Genomic DNA, 13,003 nt, shown 5'->3' with positions numbered 1-13,003 from the left:
CTTACCTCTCAACCCTTCTCTCATTTCTTTTCACATTTCTGCAGAGATTGCCACAGAAGGGGGAACAGTCTGATTTCTGTGTTTTGTTCAGTCTCGTCCCCAGTTTATCTTTTGGGCAAAATAGCGTACATATTAAAAGGGAGTCGGATCAGGTAAGGCAAGTTCATATCTTGATAAAAACACAGGGGGTTTGGGTTTTGTTTTGAACAAACCAAGGCTATCTGGCAGGTATTCTTGATGTCTGAACAGCAACTGTTCCTGTTCCAAAAGCATCCTTGCTGGGATGAAATAGCCTGTTATTTAGCTACCTATAGTCAAAGTACAGGCTCATAAGATTTTTTGGCTTTGCAGCATTTTGAAAGAGTGGAGCTGGGACCTCCATACAAAACCAAAACCACAACGATCCAGAGGACAACTCTAGTCATATCTGAAAGGTGCTGTCCTTCCCCTCTAGTAATACTCCTGTATTTTCCAAACTGACATTTCGCTAAATAATCCTGTCCATGCAGCGAGAGCAGCAGTTTCCACGGGAGGTGAAGGACGCGTATTGCTGAGAGCAATTGTGAGTTGCTAGCCTACAAGGACCGTGCATCTGACAATCAATCCATAAACATTGGAGAGAGCACGCAAAATTGGACCCTTTAAGTTATTTCCCCACATTTCAAGTCTACTTGACAACAAATCTGAAAGTCAACTGTAATTTTAATCATCTGGTAATGTTTTATGTTAGCCAATTACAGGGCTCCGAGAGATTAGCTGAATGTTTCATGTCTGATAAATCTGTGACTGGGACTAATTCACTGGACCCTTCTCTAACCTGCGTTAGGTATAAATGAGTAGAGCTTCACTAAAATCAATCGAGCTGTATCCAGTTATACTGTCACAGAAATTGGTGCTATAGACTTAGGATAATTTTCCTAATAAAAATAAATTTTAACCAGTGGATTTTTGACTCGTACTTGTAATCTAATATTTCAGGCAATATACAGACCTACTAAATCATCCGTTTTGCCCGCATGCATTCCAGATGAGCTTTGCTTTTTACATCTCTTACCTACGAGCAAGAATGCTCATGAAACAACCCATAATTCAATTATAAGTACCTCTAGAAACCTTCTAATTATATGTTAGGCAGGTCAGAAATGAAATAGCCATGCTACCCTTTAGTCTGGGCTAACAGACTTGAAACGGTGAAAAGAAAAGTTCATCTGTTCATTAAGAGGCCAATTGTGACACAGTTAAGGGCTTCAGCAAGCTGTTTTGTTGAGATCTGAATATCCGTGAAACAAGCCCCTCCAAAGCTGGAAGTTTAGCGAGTCTTGCCTTTCAGCCAGTGCATCAGCAAAGAATGGGGAGCTAGTCTGGAGAGGAGGTACCGTTCATTAGTCATTTGTTTTCTCTCACGCTAAATTCAGTTGCAGGAGTTCACAGGATCGGGATGAAAAAAACTACAGGTACTTAAAGGTGCTATTCTTTTCTTTGAGAATTCTGCTCTGGTCTTAATTAAATCTCCCATAGGATTGCAGGGCTTTAAAAAAAAAATCATACAAAACAAGAATGTGTCCATCAGGCAGGTTTTTCTAAGCTTTGACAGCTCTAAATGCAGGCAGCTGCAATACAAGCTTGTCCTCAAATCCTTGACAATGACCTTAACCTCAGGGTGAAAGATAATGTAGTTGCTATGCTCATTCCGTGCAGAGTGTCTACTGATCAGAGGCTTGTGGCAAAATATGTATATTTTTTTCTTATGATATAGACTATTGTTCACTGGCAACTCAAGTGATACCGCAACATTATCTCTATGACAGTTTATTTTTTTATTTATTTTTAAATGGGAAGGAATGGCACAAATTCAGAAATTCAGGCAGACTTCCACTTCAACAGCTAGACAAATGACTTTGTAATGCCTTCCAAATTAACCCTTCCGCAGCCACATGGCTGAACATGAAAAGAAAAATTAAGCAAAGAAACAATGTAATCCCAAGTGCCTTTACAAGAGAGTTCACGCAGACACCTACACCAACAACGGGGAGATTTCCCACGTGAAGTGGTTCCTATTACACTTAGCCCGGTGTTATTTAAAAGCCACATCCTCCAGTGCTGAAAATTGTCACTTCGCTGACTTCCTCAGAGTAAAGACAATTTACACCCTCAGGATCCACCTGAAACTGAGAGTCTGCCTTCACTATTTAAAGGCAGATACATTTTGAAGAGGGACAGCCACGTAGGAACACTGTAAGCCAAGGTGCCTACCTTGAACTTAAATGACAAGGGACAATTCCTCCAGTAAAACTTCAATACAATTATTATTAACATTATTGGTTTGTTGTTGTTGGTTTTTTAATTGAGATTTCAATACTAGATTAAACAGGTTAGGAACAGCTATGGGAACACGTGCTGATGTACTGGGGGGGTATGGTTGCCCCAGTGCTGCCAGTGGGAAGGATGCGCTCAGCGCTGGGCTCGGGGGCAGCGGCACTGCCTGCTCTGCAGCGATCCTCGGCTCTGCTCTGTGCTGACAGAACATATGGACAGTTTAGCTGCTAAATATCAAAGCCTTTGATTCAAGTGTAAACCACAATTTCTGTCAGTGTATAACCTGGCTAGATTTTGAAGGTTTTCACAATAAAAGGCACATTATGACATAAAGGCTGTACCCTCACCAACCTTCAAGTCCCTGTTCTGAAGTCTGGGCATAGCAGACCTGTTCAAAAAGAGCAGCACGATCGCACTGCTTGCAAATATTTCTCATAGGAGCATACAAAAATAGTAATTTCAAGTGACACTTGTTAAGCACAGTATTTCTCACAAAGAGGAAAATCTTTTTCCAAAGGCATTCTGAACAAAAACAGGAAGAGACATGGATAGCACAGAATGCACTTACGCTACACATACCTTTTGGTGGGTGTGCACTCTGTGAACATGTCTCTTCTTATTCAAAGAGCTGGGTTTTTTTACATTACATTAGTCAGCTAAGAAATTAAGGGGGGGGGGGGGGGCAGAAATAATTTTCATGTGGGAGCCAAAACTAAATAATTTAATGCTTAAAGGAAAACATGAAAAGAAAATTCTTTTGGATTTCATTAAATATTTTACCATAGGAAGAATTTCGACTTGAGACGCTTAAAATATATTAAAATGAAAGGAAGCTAAATTGGCCTTGAAAACCTATGTAAGATTTCTTGTAAATAACTAGGGTTTTGTTATATAAAAACCTAAGAGTATATTAAAATGGTCAAAAATCATTTATCATTTTTGAGCAAGATGTGTATAGGGGTTTCATTGCTTTCATACAGAGGAGTATTTTGGCTAAAATCAGTCCAACCGGACTTTAGTACCAGTGGGATTCTGATGATCAACCAGATACTACCATAATCTTTGAATCACAAATGATTGCCAGAGACTATAAAATACTTGGTCAAACCCAGTAACTTGAGTTTGATGTTACAAATAAGAAGTATTCCAAGATGTGGCTGTTTCTTTTCTTATGAGGAGGCGGAGGCAGAGACACAGTTAGTGTGTGGGGAAACTTTGTGTACAAGCTTTCGACGTTTTGTGAGAAACTGGTCCAGTAACAAAATTGTTACCCATAACTGCAAGTGCTAGTGTGTAGTATTAATTATTTTTACCTATTCCCTTCTCTTGGTTATCAGTACCTACTGAGAAAAAGACTGTCCTTGCCAACATGAAAGGAAAAAATTGAAGATCCAGTCCTGGTCTTCACTCGCTTTCTGTCCACACCTACTTCAGATGAGTAATGTCACACAGATCGGTACTGCCCGTCTATGGGATCTGACCCTTTGATTAAAATAATCCTGCAGAAAGCTATAGCTCCTCTTTTCTCCAACGGCTTGTGCTTTTCCATGCCATCTTTCCACTTCAAAAGTATGTTTCTGCTTTTTCAAAGATGTTATTTGTTTGTGGTTGCTATTTTGTTCATTTGGAATGATTTCGTTAGAACATGGCTTACTACATCCTACCAAAATATTACAATCCCTGTGTTCCATTAAATTCTCTCCCAATCAATTAAAGATTTTGTGGTTTATTTTTATCTTTTTTTCTATTAAATTTAAATCTCAGATTAAAATAGGAGGAAAAATAGAATAGAAACAGATACCAACTTACAACTAGAAAGGTGTATTGAGAATGTGTTACCATGATATTGTCAGACATTTATAAACTTCTCCCAGTGAACTTTGAATTACCCTGGTCCTTTCATATTTTCCAGTTAACATACATACATCTGCTCTGCCATGTAATCAACTGATTGTTACACAAGCATTTGCTAAAGCTATGACAAACTCAGATTTATGAGGTCAAAAAGTTCAAACTTAATCCATTCAATAGCTGCAATTTATCGTCTGATGATAATTGTATACACAAACATTGTAATGATTTAGATGACATAGTGTAAAGATGAAATCCGTTTATTTTAAAAGGGTTTCTAACCCCTAAAATACGTTGCCATGAACACCTTTCTAGGTCTGCTTTTAACAACATAGTTATTATTGTTTTATTGATCAGGATTTTATTACTGATTTGACACTTATATTTCACACTAATCGAAAAAGGTGTAATTTTTCTACAAGAATAAGACTGTAATTAATTATATCATTATTGTGTTTTCAATTCCTTCAGTTTAAAGGGGTCTAGAAAAGAGTGCTTAATTTATCATACATGTATTATAAGGAATATGTAAACCTCTTTAAACAGACAGAGAGCATGATCCTTTTGGAGATGATGGGATATGACATAGGCACTATATTTATAGATCCTTACCTCTATAGTGACCTGATTTTATAGTGACAGCTATTGTGGAATAGGATAGTAAATTAGCAACTTCGAAATCTTGGGTATCTAAAACTATTACTATTCATTACTTTTATAACAGTTATTAGTGACCATTCTCTAAGACTTTCAGCAGATAAAAAAAACCCAACCTGCAGAGAGCAGAAAATGGTATGGCAGAACAGTGTTATATATATTATATCATATGTGTAATTTTATAGATGTATTTATATACACCCATACCCTCAGTTCACAAATTTAGGAAACAATTGCCACAAATGGGCAGCAGCTATATTCATCTATTTCTTCTAAACATAAACCATGTTAGTGACTGTAAATTTCAGAGAGACTCTAAAACAAGTAGTTAAATGTGAAATTTAAATTGATCTTTGGTTTACTGCCATTGATTTTGTCAATTTTCTAAACGTAACAGTGTTCACCACTGGGAACAGAAACCTGTATATATATCAGCAAAATTTATGCTTTCAACCAACATAAACTTCACAGGAGGAATGACTGTCCTTGCTGTATAAAATAAAATGCATGTGAAGTGAAGGATTTTCTTCTCTAATTAGATACTGGGTTTCTTTTTTAACATCATGTTAGTAAATTTACCACATAAATTTAAATGCTATTAGCAATATTACTTGCCCATATTCAGTTCAGTTTCCTTACTATAGATTTTCACAAGTAGTTTGCGATAATGGCATTAACCCATGAGCTTAATTCACACATACAAAACCCACTATCAATACTCACAGAAACATGCCTGTAAAATGTTTTATAAAAATGTCAGCATAAGCATAACCTATGCTGGCAGGTACTTGTATAACTCTAATGCTAATTATTGTTTTCCCAATTAAAATACAGTAGATTTACGTTCTCATACTGTAGTACCCACTTAAACCGTGAGTCCCCAAACACTGTGCCTATATGCAACTTTCACTTGTGAGCGGGGGTTGATAAAACTCATGTAAAAGAAAATATCCTGCATTTTCCAGGCTGCTTCTCTGAGTGACAAGTGTGGGATTTTGCTCACTGATGTAGCCGAAGTGCTGTTTCAGTTAACATTAGGAGCCCGCCCTCATCAAACCCCGCTTCATCAGTTAGGGAAAATAGCACAACTGCCGTAGAAAGGCATCCTGAGTGTATTTATTTCCTTAGGATTCAAATGAAACCACTCATGAACTTGTTTCATGGACATTAAACATGGAGGGATGGGGGAAGAAAACATACAATCTATTTTAAAACATTAAGTGAAATAAAATCAATGCCTGAGCTCATTTTGTGTTAATAGTCTTCAAACGCCTTCATTGTTTCACTGTTCTTAAGCAACGCTCAAGACAGACACATGTATGAGGCTTTATATCACCAGCCTCAAAAGGAACTTCTTTTTTTTTGCCAGTATGGTGTCTGATAAGATATTAGTACACAAAAACATTTGCCTTAAAAGATAACATCAGTTATCTTAGTATTTTAATTCGCTTGGTGGCAAAATGATGCCCCTCATATTAACATATCCGTTACATATGCACTTTCAGTCAATTAACAGAAAAGCACACTTCTTTCCTTGAAAAGTGGTTTTTAATATAAGCCTTAGTGTGTTTTAAGAGCGTCGTGAGCCAGCCTGCAAAACAAGCACGAGAAGGGAGCAAGGAACCAGTAACACTTTCTGTTGCCCATATGCACACGACCATGTGAGGAGCCTCCAAGGAGGGGACAGCAGTCAGAGCCCCTGCTCATCGCTGCACCCCTACAACTGCTCCAGGGACACAGACCAAGCACCTCACCTGGGGAGCCAGCAGCACTCCCCCCTGACCCCCACTCAGAGCTATACCAGTTCCTCCTGAGGATGGAGTGGCAAGTGTTTTTTCCCTAAAAATGCGAGAGGAGGTGGAGGGAGGCTGGTGTTGCCTCCCTGTGCTGGAGATGATGGTCAAGCGGGACATCCCAGTGCTGCCCAAGTGTGACCTGTCCCATGTGTCCCACCTCCCTCAACACTCACCAGCCACCATGCCAAGGATCTGACAAGCTTCAGGGGAGGGGTCTGGGGCGCAGTTCCCCCAGGGGATGTTTCCTGGGTGTAGCTCATTAGCAGAGAGGGGGTTTTGCCAGTGCCAGCTTGCAGCATGACTCACTGCTCTGCTCTCCTGCAAACTGAAGCACTGACTCTATGAAATGACTTGCAAACAAATGCTCACAGGTATGATAATAAATCAAATGCAATTCCATACTATATCTAGCAAGGGGAGACTTTACTGTGCCACTGACAGTGCCTGAGCCACTGTCCTTGCAGTGTTCACCCTGGGATCATGCATGGAAATAGCACCATCAAGGCTAGGTCAGCTCTTGGCATCTGCAGAAGCAGAACTTGCTCTTCACAGCCAGAAGCTTTATGCCTCCTGCATTAGGCAGGAGGTGAGAAGGATTTTCAGGGTTATAATGCTTTAAACTCCTGCTTCCATTGCATGTAGGTACTCAAGTCCATTACTGAATGTAATTTACAGATTACCCCAAACATGGTACTTTTCCCACCTCTGGCCGTGCATCAAAGGCAAACAACACAGCTCCATCCAACCCAGCCTTTGGATAAGGGTTGCTTTTGCAAACATAATTAAAAAAAAAATATATGGTTTAAAACTTCTCAAAGCAGAAAGCACCTTATGATGCAGCTAGGTACAAAACATTCATTCGGTCCCATCAAAGGGGCAGAGAACAAAGTCCCCCAGATAAAGACACTTGTGTTTGTGTCCCTTGAGAGACCAACAGACAATACCATTATCTCGGATTCATTCTGGGTGGGCTGCCACTGCCTCTCCTGCGCCTCTTGATACACATGCTTCCCTTGAACACAAACCCACCCACTTGCATGCTTTACACGGTGGCTGCTAGCAGAGCCTGTCTTCCTCCAGCTCTTCGATCTCTGTGTTTCAGAACGGACGGTTACAATGCAACGAGAAGATAAACAAGCTATAATATCTTGTTTTTACTGCTGAACTCATGTTATCAGCAGTGACTTTGACATTTGGTGGGAGCTCTCGTTTTCATACACTCTAGTTCTATTGTGCTTTTTCTGATAAGAAACCTCAGTAACAGAAGTGTACATCTGAGAATGACAAGAAAAACCTACTTTCACAGCAGCCTGACTGCATTCCCACTTCCAGCAGTGCTACAGCAGCTCAGGAGCTGCTTCCCGTTTGCATCGGAAACTGGGAGGATCAGGGTCAGTCTTCCAGTATCTGAATAAAGTCAGTTTGAAGAATTTGGCAGATAACACTGCTGATAGTTTTCTTTTTACTAAAGCAAAATTAATCTACTTGAGTTATTTTCTAAGGAAAAATGTAGAATTTATCTGATTGGATAAAAACCTCTTCTCACCTGCTCTGCAGTGCATGTGGTCACCTTTGGCTTCAAAAGCACCGTGCTCATCCTAACAGCTAAATGCTAATTTTAAATACATACAAGTCCCTCCACTTTGAGCAAGCATGAGGCAGTGAGACCATAGCCCTGATTTCTGCAGCAGTGGGAGCAAGATGGAAATCAAACCCTCAGTGGAAAGAGCCTGCACCGCTCCTGTTTTCTTCTCTCCCGCCCTCCAGCTATTTCAAGAAATTGTTTTCTAAAGATTTGCCAGCAAGTTACTGTCTCACTTCCTACATCCCACATCACCACAGGCAGGTGAAAATCACCTTCCCTACTGTGGGCAGTATTCTGGGGACTCAGGTGGAGCATCAAGCATCTGCCACCAAAGTAAACGAGGCATCCTGGAGCTCTGGCAGCCTACGTAACAGCAGCAAAGGGGTTCTCTTTCGGCCAGCTTGTTGTATTAGAGGCAGGGGTGAAGGCTTCATCCCTGGGTGCCAGGTTTGTTCTGAAACTGGGTGCAGCAGTGAGCACCCAGCAAGGCACCCAGGGGAGAGATGCAGTGTGACCTTGGAGCTGCCAAGGGATGCCCTGCCTGGTGGCACACAGGCCACCTCACCGGGCAAGCCAGAAGGGACGAAGGATTTGAGGTGGCAGTGGGGCTGGGGCATTCCCCACACACGCCAGGGCAGGCAGGGTGCTGAGCTCTGCTTTCTCCTGGCTCACAGGTACAAATCACAGCTGCTCGGCCCCTTTTTTTTTTCATCCTCTCCTCCCTGGAGGGTTGTGTGATGAGGTCAATTTGCGCTGTGCTTACCTGGAACTTATGTTAGCAGAAGGGAAAACGCCAATTACTTATATTTAAAAATAGACTGAGAGAACATGCTTTGCTCTGGTTTTGTGTTGTGGGTTGTTGTTTTTTTTTCCCCCTTGCTGATTGCCTGCTGGTACTTATGGCTGAGAGAAAAATCAAAACACCATCACTGATTAGGCATCAAGGCTTGTTTTTGTTTGGGTAGCAATCTAGAGGCAGACTGAGATGCTATCTGGTGACAAAGGGAAAGTACACCCCACCTCACCCCAGGCACGAGGCATGCTGCTTCCTCCCTTTATAAGCAAGACTTCTAAAAGCAAAAAGTTGAGTTTAACAAATCTTACCATTTTACGAGAGCGGTCTCGCATACTCTAGCCCACAGATTTCCCCTGTGCCAATGAAGACTTGTGCCCTTAGTGCAATAAAAAAGAATGAAACAGAGCCCACAGCATTGCAGCCACCTGTTAGGCAGCTCTTCATGGTGAAGTAACCTTCACTTGTCTGAAGAGAGACCAAAATGCCTCAAAGCTACTTTACAAAACACAGAAGTGACCGTGTCATTGGCTACAGGTGAGCAAACAAAGAGAATTTAAAAACATCCAACAATTCATCTCAAAGTTTGACTTTGATGAGAGAAGAACCCTTCGTTCATACGAAGGATGTCGCGCCTGCCTGGGGAATAGGTGCTCAGAGAACACAGCTCAGCCTCTTGGTTCGTATTCATTGGAAACCCTTTGGACTTCAAACACTTGAGCTATTAGAAGTGGGTGCCTCTGAGGCAAATCTAGCTCCCTTTTCATTTTGTTGTAGCTTTTGAAGCACATTTGAATAGTTCAGTTTTCCAGCAGTCAGAGAGGAGTGCTAGGACAGAGCCATGCTTGCTAAGTTATCACCACGTCTTCAGATATATTTTAGGGTAACAGAAATTTTAGGAGGGAATTCATAGCTATAAGACAGACTTATGGGCTTTGTAGCCAGTGTCTTAGGGTTATTAAAATATGCTTTGTTATCTTCACACATGGTAGCAGCTTTACAAATTATTCTTATGGATAGGATTCCTCATTTTAATGTCTGAAAAGCCCTAAAGTTAGATGACACTTTGATTGCTGCTTTCACTGGGTAACACTAACAATATCTCTGCTTCTCAGGAAAATGAATTTCCCCATATTTTTGCCAAACTAACCATTGCAGACATGAAAGGCAACAACAGAATCTCTCTTTTTCAAAACTTGCCCAGGGAAAAACCCTGGACTTGCTGTGCATCCACCAAACACGAAGAGAATTACTATCCAAAGGCAGTGAATGAAACTGTACAGAAGACCCAGAAAATAAATCTTTTAAAGTTTTAAGATACCTTCTGGAGATGTTTGTGCTCTGTCTTTACCCAGCCTGTTCAGGGTGTAGAAGAACAAAAAGAGTGAACAGATGCATCCTTGCCCTTCTGACTCAGGAGAGAATTAAAAGCTCTATTATTAAGGACTGAACTGGCATCTCGCAACATTTCTTGAGATGTAAGGAATGTCTGCAATGCTCTTGAGCCAGCAACAGGGGATGGAAATGCAAGTGTGCACCTTGGGCCACTGCAGAGATTATTAGGAACACTGTGACAGCGCTTCACTCGCTGCAGCAGTGCTGGCTTATCGGTACGGGGGGAAGGAAGAGGGAGAAATAAGGGATCTGCCCCCAGGGACCAGCGATGCGTTGCACACAGCAGGGTGGGAGTGAAAGTGGCATTTCCATCGCTGCTGCCAGTGGCACACGTGACCTCTACAGGGCATAGGGACAGACGTATCTCCTGGGTCAGAATCACAGAGCACCCAACCGCGAACCCAACAGCCTGTCTGGTCTTAAGGGATTTCAAAATATAGGGAAAATAGTTTGGGGATTGCTTCCCCCCAGCCCCCCAATCTTTTCTTTGTGAAAATTCAGTGGGAACATCAGCACACATGTGCAGACACATGGACTATGGGTGATTTTTACAAGTCCTTTTCAAATGTTTTTGTGTTGCAGTGGCTATTTGATGCTTGTATTGACTCTTTTGGAAATTCTGGCCATTCAGGAAAAAAGAAAAAAAAATGTAAGGCTTTTGGGAGACAGAACTGCAAGTGTATTAGTATCTATAATAGATCCTGAAGAACTTAGCATGCCAAAAATCAGGTATAACACTTCAGACGGGTATGATGGTGGATTTTTAATGCATAGAAAATGTTTTTTCTTAGCATAATAGGAACAAATGACTTTGTAGCACATAAAGGGATTAGTTGAAAAGTGTTTGTAAAGTGGCTGATACAGATGTTTCATTAGTACTCATACAGGACATCACTAAAGTCAAACTCGATTTTTCCAGACACTTGCAGAGCAAGTGTAAATTTAGACAATAAGTAAGCTACTCTCAATACATTATGGAGTGCCTAAGCACCGGACAGAGCTGACAGGTGCATGTGTATATTGGATGATTTCAAGAGATAAAAGCACATGTTTGGGGGTTTGGTTTGAGGCATAGTTTCCACAGGATGAGATCTTTGATACCCGTTATTTGTTTTGCTCTTGGCAAGCTAGAGAGGTTTCAAGCATGATAAGAATTGTTAGAGTTTACTCTGTTAAAACATTTACTTAACATTAGCAATACAGAGTGCTACTTGCAGGCTGTTTCTAATACAAAAGTGCATGGCATTTCCTGTAAGAACTGTATGTTTCATTTGGCTCTTTACACAAACAAATATAATCAAAAAAATTATTTAGCTGGTTATCTACACATCTGTCAGTATTAATAATGCAGGACACTGTATTTAGGTCCAGCCTACACCAGGACCAGAGCAAGTCCTGACACATGAAACCCCCTTCAATATTCCACGAGCCTGGGTCTTGGTTGCACCACAGAGAGCAGTGGGGTTGTTGGTGGGTTTCCGTGGGTTGGTTGTTTTGTGGTTTTGTTTGGTGGTAGTTTTTGTTTCAAATTCTTATTAACTAGCTGCCTTTTATTAAAAAAAAAACCACCTTAATTTATGGATTTTATTAGAATATATTTATCCAAGTTGTTATAGCAATGGTACATTAGAAATCAAATGAAATATTTGTTGGCCTGACAAAATTAATTGTTGCCTAGGGTCTGGAACAAACACAACATTAGAGATAACATGCCACTAATATGGCTTGTTTGAAGTAACAATACTGTATCAATTAAATTGGGGCTAAGCTACACAGCCTTCCTAAGCTATTTAGCTGATGCTTGGGGATGTGAAACTTTACAATCTATGTCAGAGGAAAATGGTTGGACTTGCTGTGCTAATGAGTAGCTGGAATTTACCATTTTCTGTAGTACACTTTCTTGCCCAGTGTTTTGTACTGTTGCATCTCTCTTGAACTGGGAACATGAATAGTATTTCTGTGCCTCCCATAGCAACAGCATTAATGGAGTCTGTTTCTTTTTTCTTTTTCTTTTTTTTTTTCCAGGTAGATAGTGGAGTAAATAAAATTATGACTGAACTTGAGATAAGCATATGTCACAGTATTCCAACATTCAGGCATCAAACTCATGGGAAAGGCTGGAGCTACAGAGTTGCAGGCCATTGCCTAAAGCCCTTGTTTTAGGATTCCCCATCCTGTCTCCAGTTTTAGCTTAGAAGTAAAAATTTGTTGTAGGGTGATCTCCGGGCTAAGGGATACAGAAAGACTGATATTCAGCTCTGCAAAGAGAAAACAAAGGCCAGGACAGCCCTCTTTTGGAGGGACTTAGTCGGTGTATTAGTCTTGGCACAGATCTTTGGAGAGGAATTAGTTTCGTCTCTAGTATGGGACATAAATATCTCCATAAGGACCATCACAAACACAACACATAGATGCTACTTTTAAGCCTTCACACTCAATATAATCCCAAAGTATGAGAACAAACCTAAGTCCCAAAATTTGCAAAGCAAATTGTGCTTCTCAGGTGAAGCATCCAGAAAGCTCATGGCACAGGGGAAGTCAGATCTCCCTGGTGGAGTCCCCAGCCCAGCTGTGTGAATGCGGCACCTAGAAGATAACAGCCACCAGATC

Source organism: Falco rusticolus, chromosome 4, assembly GCF_015220075.1.
Source record: "Falco rusticolus isolate bFalRus1 chromosome 4, bFalRus1.pri, whole genome shotgun sequence".
NCBI lineage: Eukaryota > Metazoa > Chordata > Aves > Falconiformes > Falconidae > Falco > Falco rusticolus.
This window is presented reverse-complemented; position numbering follows the sequence as displayed.